Source organism: Tachyglossus aculeatus, unplaced genomic scaffold (genome assembly GCF_015852505.1).
Source record: "Tachyglossus aculeatus isolate mTacAcu1 unplaced genomic scaffold, mTacAcu1.pri SUPER_30, whole genome shotgun sequence".
NCBI lineage: Eukaryota > Metazoa > Chordata > Mammalia > Monotremata > Tachyglossidae > Tachyglossus > Tachyglossus aculeatus.
In genome coordinates this window covers 116,078-125,884 of record NW_024044837.1, presented here as the reverse complement: position 1 = coordinate 125,884, position 9,807 = coordinate 116,078, and the positions used below count along the sequence as shown (strand labels likewise).

Genomic DNA, 9,807 nt, shown 5'->3' with positions numbered 1-9,807 from the left:
AGTAGAGAGCTGGAAATGAATAGGTCCAGGATGAAAGGGAGCTTACCTCTAATGGCCTTCTTGACCTGCTAGTTCCCCAGGGTGTGGATGAAAAGGTTCAACATGAGGGCCACGGAAGTGTTCAGCACTGCCACCCCATTGGTCAGGTCCACCCTGTCCTTGGTGAACGGCTTGATGTGAATTAAGTTGCAGCTATCATATGTGATGGAGACCACGACCGCGTGGGAGGAGCAGGTGGAAAAGGCTTTTCTCTTTTGCTGGGCAGAGGGCAGTCTCAGGATGGGGTGGGCAATGGCTGTGTAGGACATGGCCACTAATACCAAGGTGAACAGTTGTGTCCTCAAGGCCAAGATGAAAGCCATCAGCTCCAGGAACCCGGTGTCTGAGCAGGAGAGCAGGAGCATAGGGGAGACGTTACAGAAGAAGTGGTCAATGTCTGTCGACCACAGAAGTCCAGTTGGGGGCCAAGGATAATAGGAGGAAATATGACCAGGAACCCGGTTAGCCAAGAGCAGAGGACCAGTAGGGTGCAGACATTCTGGCTCATGACTGTAGTGTCTTGCAGCGGCTGGCAGATGGCGACGTAGCGGTCATAGAACATGACGTCCCGGAGGAAGAATTTGGTTGCCGCCAGCAGAAAGAAAAATAGCTGTGTTATACAACAGTTGTGTAGGAAATGATCCTGTCCCCCGTGGTGATGGTGGCCAGGAATCTGGGAATGCAAGTAGACGTGAAGCCTATCTCTAGGAAGGAGAAGCAGCACAGGAAGAAATACATGGAGGTGTGGAGGTGGGAGTCCAGCAGGGTGAGGATGACAATGGCCAGGTTAACGATAATTCTCAGTATGTAGGTGACAGACATGCAGAGGAGAATCACCGCCTGCAGGTCTTGATCGTCCGTGAGCCCCAGGAGGATGAACTCATTCACTTGCGTGTGATTCCTCATGGCCGACTTGTGACCCCTGTAGGACAACCCCAGAGAACCATCGGTTTGACTTATTGGAGGGGGACAGAGGTCTGTGTCGTCTCTTGGTTCAGATTAGGTGGGCAGCGACAGCTCCGCATTTCCTAGAATTCTCCACTACGGGCCAAGTGCCCGAGACCTGGGGCATGGCAGGGTCAGGACACAGTCCAGAGATGACTTCATGGATTTATAGGGGACACCTCCCCGACAGAAAACGTACGTCTGATAGGCCCAGCCGCTATCCTTAGGTTCAGCACGGAGAACCTCTGTGACAGTGGAGTAGGGATAATATTTACTGAGAACCCTGGATGAATAAAAGTGTTTTTATCAAGTGCTTACTATGTGCCAGGCACTGTACTAAGCGATGGGGTAGACATAGGATACTTAGGTTCCACTTGGGACTCACGATCACAGTGGGAGGGAGACCAAAAATTGAATCCCCATTTTGCAGATGAGGGAACTGATGCACAGACAATGTAAGAGACTGGCCCAAGGTCGCACAGCAGGTAGGTGTCGGAGCAGGAAATACAACTCGTGTCCTCTGACTCTCAGGCCATTCTTTTTCCACCAGGCGATACTACCTCGGAAGATTAGAAGATTTAGATAAAGGGTAGAGGTGGGGTGCTCAGAGATTTAGCAACTATCAGGGAGCCTCCTTGGATCAAAGGGGATAGAGCAGGAGCATGACAGTTCAGAAAGACTTGTATTCTAATCCCAGTTCGGCCACTTGTCTGTTGGGAAAGTCACATAACTTCTTAGAGCTTCAGTTACCTCAACTTTAAAATGGGGATTAAGATTATGAGCTCTATGTGGGACTGGGACTGTGCCCAACCGGATTGATTGCCCTGTATCTCCTCAAGCGCTTAGTCCAGTGCCTGGAACAAAGTACATACTTAGTAAGAACCAAAATAATTATTATTATCATTATTACTATTATTATTAAGAATAGTTTTTATTATTGGGACCCTGCTAGGGACAGTAAGGGTGATAAAGTGAAAGGGGGATAGAGTTCCGGGGTGTGTGTGTGTGTGTGTGTGTGTGTGTGTTCTCCCCGTCCTCCGTCCCTCATCTCGAACGATCTGACCTCCTACTTCATCAGTAAAATTAACTCCATCAGGTCTAAGCTCCCCAAAGTCACTCCTCCCCCTTCTCCAACCCCCCCGGCTCTCAATCTTCTTTGCAACTCTCCCATACGTCCCAGCAGTATCTTCAGATGAGATCTCCTCCCTCCTCTCAAATGCTACTCCATCCACCTGTGCTTCAGACCCCAGTCCCTCTCATTTTATGAAATCTCTCGCCCCTTCCCTCCTCCCCTCCTTAACTTCCATCTTCAACCGCTCACTCTCCACTGGTTCCTTCCCCTCTGCCTTCAAACATGTCCAAGTCTCACCCATCCTATAAAAACCCTATCTTGACCTCACCTCCCTTTCTAGGTATAGCCCTATCTACCTCCCACCATTTATTTCCAAACTTTTAGAACGAGTCGACTACACCCGCTGTCTCGAATTCCTCAATTTCAACTCTCTCCTTGACCCCCTCCAATCTGGCTTCCGTCCCCTACACTCCACCAAAACTGCCCTCTCAAAGGTCACCAATGACCTCCTTCTTGCCAAATCCAATGGCTCCTACTCTATCCTAATCCTCCTCGACCTCTCAGCTGCCTTCAACACTGTGGGCCACCCCCTGCTCCTCAACACGCTACCCAACCTTGGCTTCACAGACTCCGTCCTCTACTGGTTCGCCTCATATCTCTCTGGCCGTTCATTCTCAACAATCATATTTCCTGAGCTCCCACTGGGGGCCCAGAACTGTGTTGAGTGTTTGAGAGAGGATAGTGGAGCCAGGAGCTGGGAAGCATCGTGGCCTAATGGGAAGAAACAGGGACCTGGGAGTCATAGAACCTGTATACCAATCTTAGCTCTGCCAAGTACCAGCTGCGTGACCGTGGACAAGTCAGTTAACTTCTCTGTACCTCGGTTCTCCGATATTCCCTCCTACTTAGACTGTGACTCCCAGGCGAGAAAGGGACTCTGTCCGACCTGAGTAATATTTATCTATGCCCAATCTTAGAACAGTTTGACACACAGTAAAGCCCTTAACAAATACCACAAAAATGTGGATTCATTCATTCAATCGAATTTACAGAGCGCTTACTGTGTGCAGATTACTGTACTAGGCTCTTGGAAAGTGCAATTCGGCAACAGATAGAGACAATCCCAACCCAACAACGGGATCATAGCCTAGAAGGGAGAGACAGACAGAAAAAAAAAGTAGACAGGCATCAAGTGCATCAAAATAGATAAATATAATTGCAGGTATATACACATCATTAATAAAATGGATAGAAGAATAAATACTTACAAATATGCACACGTGCTGTGGGACCGGGAAGGGATAGAGCAGAGGGAAAGAGTAGGGGTCATGGGGAGGGGAGGAGGAGCAGAGTAAAATGGGGCTCAGTCTGGAAAGGCCTCCTGGAGGAGGTGAGCTCTCAGTAGAGCTTTGAGAGGGGAAGAGAGCTAGTTTGGCAGATGTGAGGAGGGGAGGCATTCCAGGCCGGAGGTTTAAATCCTTCAGACTCCTACTTATATTGTGTTCACCAACTTGGGCAGAGAAGTTGTCCAACCTAATTATCTTGTATCTACATCAACGCTTAGTACAGTGCTTGTCACATAGTAGGCAAGTACCATAAAAAAGAAATATGATACCTGCCTTCAAAGAGCTTACCGCTCTTAGGGGGATTTCCTGCTTTGGAACTCAGGGTCCTGCTTCTCTTCCTGCCCTAGTGGAACTCATCACTAGCACTCGCTTCCCTTGGAGAGGTGGGAGAACGCCATTAGCCTTTCCCGGAGCCCCTATCAGCGTCCTCACCTGTTACCAACGAGGACATGTGCCTTCAATAAACCTTCGAAGGTGGTTGGGGGGCCGGAGCGGGGGCGGGGGTAGTCGACTGTCGGATATGAAGAGGGAGGGCATTCCAAGCCATAGGTAGGACGTGAGCAAGAGGTCAGTGGCGATTGATCTCCAGATCGTGGCCCGATCCGCCATGATAGAGCCCCAAATACCAAGGTGTTTCCCTAACCAAGGCGTTAGGGAAACACAGGACGATAGAGATAATCCCAAAGTGCGATGGGGCGGGAGTTGGAGCTATCCTGCAGTTGCAGCGGCTCCAGGAGAGGCTGCAGGCTCCGTTCCAGGGCAGGGACTGGGGGACAAGCCAGAGCGCCAAGGGTCAGGATGTGTTTGCGTGTGAAGGGGGCTGCTGTTCTGGGCTGTTGGAAGCGGTCCGACAGTGGAGACCTGACTTGAGACCGGGGTTGGGGGTTGCTGGGGAGCGGCGATAGGCCACCAAGCCTCCTGCAGACGGGAGTGAGGCTCCAAAGCAGCGACAGCTCAGACTCTCTGGGTGTGCAGCAGGGGAGAAGGGAAAGCAGGATGGGAGGGGCGGTGATATATCCACGGAGGTGGCAGCTTGAAGCCCCCTCTCTGCACTGTGGGTCCTCAGGCGGCAGAGGTGACGACGAGGCTCGGAGTTCCCTCCCAACACGGTGGACCACAACTCAGGCCACGATTTGGAGCGGGAAAAAAGAGACCATGGCAGCCCGGAGACGTCCCCCAGCAGCAAGAGCTTCGAGCCCGAGACTTCCTTGTGGAAGCACCCGGGGTTCACCTCTCTGACACGGAGCCAGAATCTGAGGAAGGAGACAAAACGAAGGGAAGGAGGCACCGCCTACCAATCAGTCTATCAAGGGTATTTACTGAAAGTCACCGTGATCAGTACAGTGCACTGAGTACTTCCAAGAAGTACTAGAAATAGGAGATACAATCTGTCATCTTTATCGTTCTCTATCTCCCTGCCTCTCTCTCTTTATGGTTAAGTAAACAGACTCCGTTAACTTCGTGGGTGAGGAGGACCTAGTGGAATGAAGAAAATGGCAGTGGTAGGAAGGGCTAGGACGACGGGTGAGGGCGATGATAGGCTCCTGGAAAGGGGGATACCTTTCTTCCACCTTCTAAGGGATGTCAGTGTCTCCACTGAGATAGGAGGAGAGGCAGGATCCTGGGGATCAGCGTGGTCGAAATAGACGAGGTGGAGGCACAGTGAGAAGGTTGGCATTAGAGGAGCGAAGTGTGCGGGCTAGGTTGTAGTTGGAGACTAGTAAAGTGAAGTAGGAGGGGCAAGGAGATTGAGAGCTTTAAGGCCAACAATGAGATATTTTTGTTGGATGCGGAGGTAGATGGGCAACCACTGGAGTTTTTGAAGATTGGGGAGACATGTCCTGAACGTTTTTGTAGAAAAATGATCCAGGCAGCAGAGTGATGTATGGACTAGACTGGGGAGGGCCAGAGGCTGGGAGGTCAGCAAGAAGACTGATACAATAATCCAGGTGGGATAGGATGAGTGATTGGATTAACGTGGTATCAGTTTTGAAGAAGGGGAACGGGTGGAGTTTAGCGATGTTGTGAAGGTGGGACTGACAGGATTTAGTGATGTGTTAAAACCCCACCCGTGTCATCTGCTCGCGCTCAATACCTGGACAGGCGGCCATGGGCAGAGACCTCCTGGGAAGGTGTGGGATTAAAGGTTCCTGACTAGGAGCTAATGGCTGACTCTGTGTTCTCTATGTTCTCTATGTTACACCTCTACGGTAGAAGTAGCATCGTCAGTTCCTTCCCTTCCTCCCTTCCATCCCCCTTGGGTCCTCCCTTGTCTGCCACATTTACAGGAGCAAAGCTCTTCCTTCCCCAACTCCTGGGGTGTTCGCCTTCCTCAGCTCTCCCTTCCCCAACGTCTTGTTTGAGAAGGAAACGGGAAGAGGTCAGTGCATTTCTGTCCACCGCGGTGAAAAGAAATGAGGTACATTTACCCTCTGCCCTGTGCAGGACGGGACACTGGAGACACCTGTGACTCTAATGCTAGCTGGGGTGTCCTGTCCCGAAATGGGTAAGACTTTATCCCAGAGCAGCTGTAGCTCTGATTATTCCACAGACGTGGGAGAGTTTCCAGGCAGAATCCCAGTACTTTGGCCCCGCTGGCACTCTGCTCCCCATATCCTTCTCTCCGGGTTGTCGCAGGTCCCCGTGCTATCAGGTCATGGCTGAGACAGGGCGACCCAGGCACACCCCGCTTCTGTCATCGGGATTCTCCCAGGGGCACGCCTCCATGTCCACTCCCTCCCAGAATGCCTGCTCAGTGGTTGTGGACTGGAGATGATGACAGGCCCATTTATTCAGCCTCTCGGAAGCTCAGGACGACCCGAGCCCCTTCGGAGAGTCGCCTCGGAGGTTACTAATGTCCTGCCCACCGCTGCAGCTCATGTGACAATATGTGTTCCCCACGGGAGTACTGACATTCTGTCCTGGGTCTAGCTGAATCCCCGCGACCACTTTGAGTTGGCCTTTCCTATGGGAGTCCACTGTCTTGGGCTGAACCGGCAGTTAATCAATCAATCAATACATTAGTCAAACTAGCGCCTCCCTGTAGGACCTCCCAGCACTGATGACCGTACTACCTTGCCCAGTCCTCAGGTGAGCAGGGAGACGAAGGACTGGGATCAGTCTCTGCACTTGGTAACATTTCCGGGAACAACCAGGATGTCAGACCAGGTGCTAACCAGCTTCCCCCAGCCTGTCGTCCGGTGCGGTTTCCCTGATCCTAAAGCTCCCTGTGATTTTCCCCTAAGTCTCAGCCCTCTTCTAGGATTTCTGGTCTTACATTAGTATGCCCTTCCCCTTCCCCTCACCTCGCCTCATATGAACTGGGATTCCAGGCATATAAATTAGTCAGTTAGTCAGTCAATCCATCACTCCTTTAGTCCATCTCTGGTGCTTTATGAGCACAAATTGAGTGCAAATCAATTCATCAGTTGATCTCACGGTATTGTTTCAGAGCCTATTGAGTGCAAAGCAATCCATCAGTCAATGAAATGACATTTGTTGATTACTTAAGGAGTGCTGATAGCATATATTGAAGGCGTACCGAGTATTAAGCAAGCTATCCATCAATCAGGTGGGATCTATTGGCTGCCTAGTATGTCTTAGGCACTATACTACTACTTTCCAGTGAGGAGATAGATGGAGATGATTTTCAAAGAGTGGGAGCCAGAGCAAAAACCCTTGTTAGCCAGGGAGCGGAACAAATAGGACAGATTGGAATGTCCGCCCAAATCAGATGAAATCAGTGCAATACAGTATAACCAAGACATTTGCATATATGTCGAGGATACATTTGAGAGGGGGAATGAGAAGGTTGGAGTGAGATGGGGAGTGGGAGTTTGGAAGTGGGAGAGAAGAGAGTGAGGGTGGGAGTGAGAGAGGAGAGTGAGAGGATGGGACTAAAAGGTGATGAGCCTTTGGCTTCCCCTAACTGCAATGACCAATGAGGTCGCTCCTCATTCATTCATTCATTCATCATTCAATCTTGTTTGTTGAGCATTTACTGTGTGCAGAGCACTATACTAAGCGCTTGGGAAAGTGTAATACAGCAATAAAGAGAGACAATCCCCGCCCACAACGAGCTCACAGTCTAGAGCGGGGGAGAGATGCAACAATACAAGTAAACGGACATCAATACAAATAAATAAAATTAACGTTATATACCTAAGTGCCGCGGGGCGGGGAGAGGGGGGGAAAAGCAAATGGAAGTAGTCAGGGTTAAAGGGCCTCTTGCTAAAAGGCCTCATTTAGCTCGGATACAGACGGAGAAGAATCAGCGTGGCTCAATGGAAAGAGCACGGGCTTGGAAGTCAGAGGTCATGGGTTCAAATCCCGGCTTCACCTCTTGTCAGCTATGTGACTTTGTGCAAGTCACTCAACTTCTCTGTGCTTCAGTTACCTCATCGGTAAAATGGGGATTAAGAATATGATCTCCAGGTGGGACAACCGTATGATCTTGTATCCTCCCCAGCGCTTAGAACAGTGCTTTGCACATAGTAAGCGCTTAAGAAATGCCATAATCATCATCAGCATTATTATTTGCAAAAAACACATTGAACCTGGAGATTTCTATTGGCTTCGGCACAGACCCGCTGAACAAACCTCGGAACGTCTCTCACGTGGAGTGAAAAGGCTTGACCCCCCCTCTGAGTGGATGAGGACAAAGGGCTGAGACAGCAGGGAGAATTGGCCAAGGGAGGGATTTCCAGAAGGACAGGTGCGGGGCGCATAGAGGGATGGAGAATCGTTGGGTCCTGGTTGTTGGCAGATGAAGCATTAGGCATATGTACACGTACCGAGTCTCCCTGGTTGACCCCCTGGATCTTCTGCGTATTTTTCTGTTGTATTTTATTGCTGCAGAATCCTCACTCCTTGGTGGAAAATTGAACTCGATTCACCAGGTCCCTGATGGCCTGCTTGACCTGTTGGTTCCATTGGGTGTAGATGAAGGGGTTCAGCATGGGGACCACGGAAGTGTAGAGCACGGCCACCCCCTTGGTCAGGTCCACCCTTTCCTTGGAGGACGGTTTGATATACATAAAGATGCAGCTGCCGTATGTGATTGAGACCACGACCATGTGGGAGGAGCAGGTGGAAAAGGCTTTTCTCTTCTGCTGAGCAGAGGGCAGTCTCAGGATTGTGTGGGCGATAGCTGTGTAGGACACGGCCACTAAAACCAAGGTGACCAGTAGTGTCCCCAAGGCCAAGTTGAAATTCATCAGCTCCAGGAACCCGGTGTCCGAGCAGGAGAGCAGGAGCAGAAGAGAGACGTCAGGGAAGAAGTGATCAATGGCTATGGAGCCACAGAAGTCCAGTTGGAGGCCAAGGATAGTTGGAGGAAATGTGACCAGGAACCCGATCAGACAGGAGCAGAGGACCAGCAGGGTGCAGACTTTCTGGCTCATGACGGCAGAGGCTGGCAGATGGCGACGTAGCGGTCATAGGACATGGCGGCCAGGAGGAAAAACTCGGTCACGCCCTGCAGAAAATAGAAGAATAGCTGAGTTGCACAACAGTTGTAGGAAATGGTCCTGTCCCCGGTGACAATGGTAGCCAGGAATATGGGAATGCAGGCGGAGGTGAGGCAGATCTCCAGGATGGAGAAGCAGTGCAGGAAGAAGTACATTGGACTGTGGAGGCGGGAGTCCAGCAGGGTGAGGGTGATTATGGTCAGGTTGCCAGTGATGCTCAGAACGTATGTGACAGACATGTACAGGAGAATTATCGCCTGCAAGTCCAGGTCGTCTGTGAGCCCTAGGAGGATGAACTCAGTTACTTGCGTGTGATTCCTCATGGCCAACCTGTGGCGCCTGTTGGATAACACCAGAGGAACATCAATTCAGCTCACTGGAGGGGCACAGAGGGCTGTGACATCTCTCCCATTAGACGAGCTGGGCAGGAACAGCTCTGGCTGTGAGAGACGTCGAGCATGGCACCGTCACAATGCCGTCCTTGAGATGACTTCATGGGTAGATGGCAGACAACTCCCAGCGGGACAAAGGAAGCGTGGTTGTCCGAGCTATGACTCTTAGGCTTCATCTCAGAAAACCTGCGTGATGGTTGGAAGACAGATTACCCTTACTGAGCACCTATTTGGGCAGGTCCAACTCTAATAGCTCGGGGAAGTATACCACAACTATTCCCTGCCCAGAAGGAGCTTCCATTTATATGGGATGGAAAACATAAACATACCAATAGCGTAGTAAAAATGAGAATTGCAATAGCATATATGCCTAATTGTTGAGAATTGATGCATATTGCCTCCTGGAGCATGGGCCCGTTTATGTCTTGTGTACATGTGATGGGGGGGAAATTGATCTTTGCCCAAACCCATGAATGGCAAGGTTTCACCTGAATGCATGCCCCCAAACCATCAACTGTCAACACCTGGATAACAGAGATTGTCAG

The 9,807-nt window shown here is 50.6% G+C and overlaps 1 pseudogene; it reads right to left on the bottom strand.

Annotated features, from left to right (window-relative positions):
- Nucleotides 1–8,264: 8,264 nt before the first annotated feature.
- On the bottom strand, nt 8,265–9,193 carry LOC119921759 (annotated as a pseudogene).
- Between the last annotated feature and the right edge of the window lie 614 nt (nt 9,194–9,807).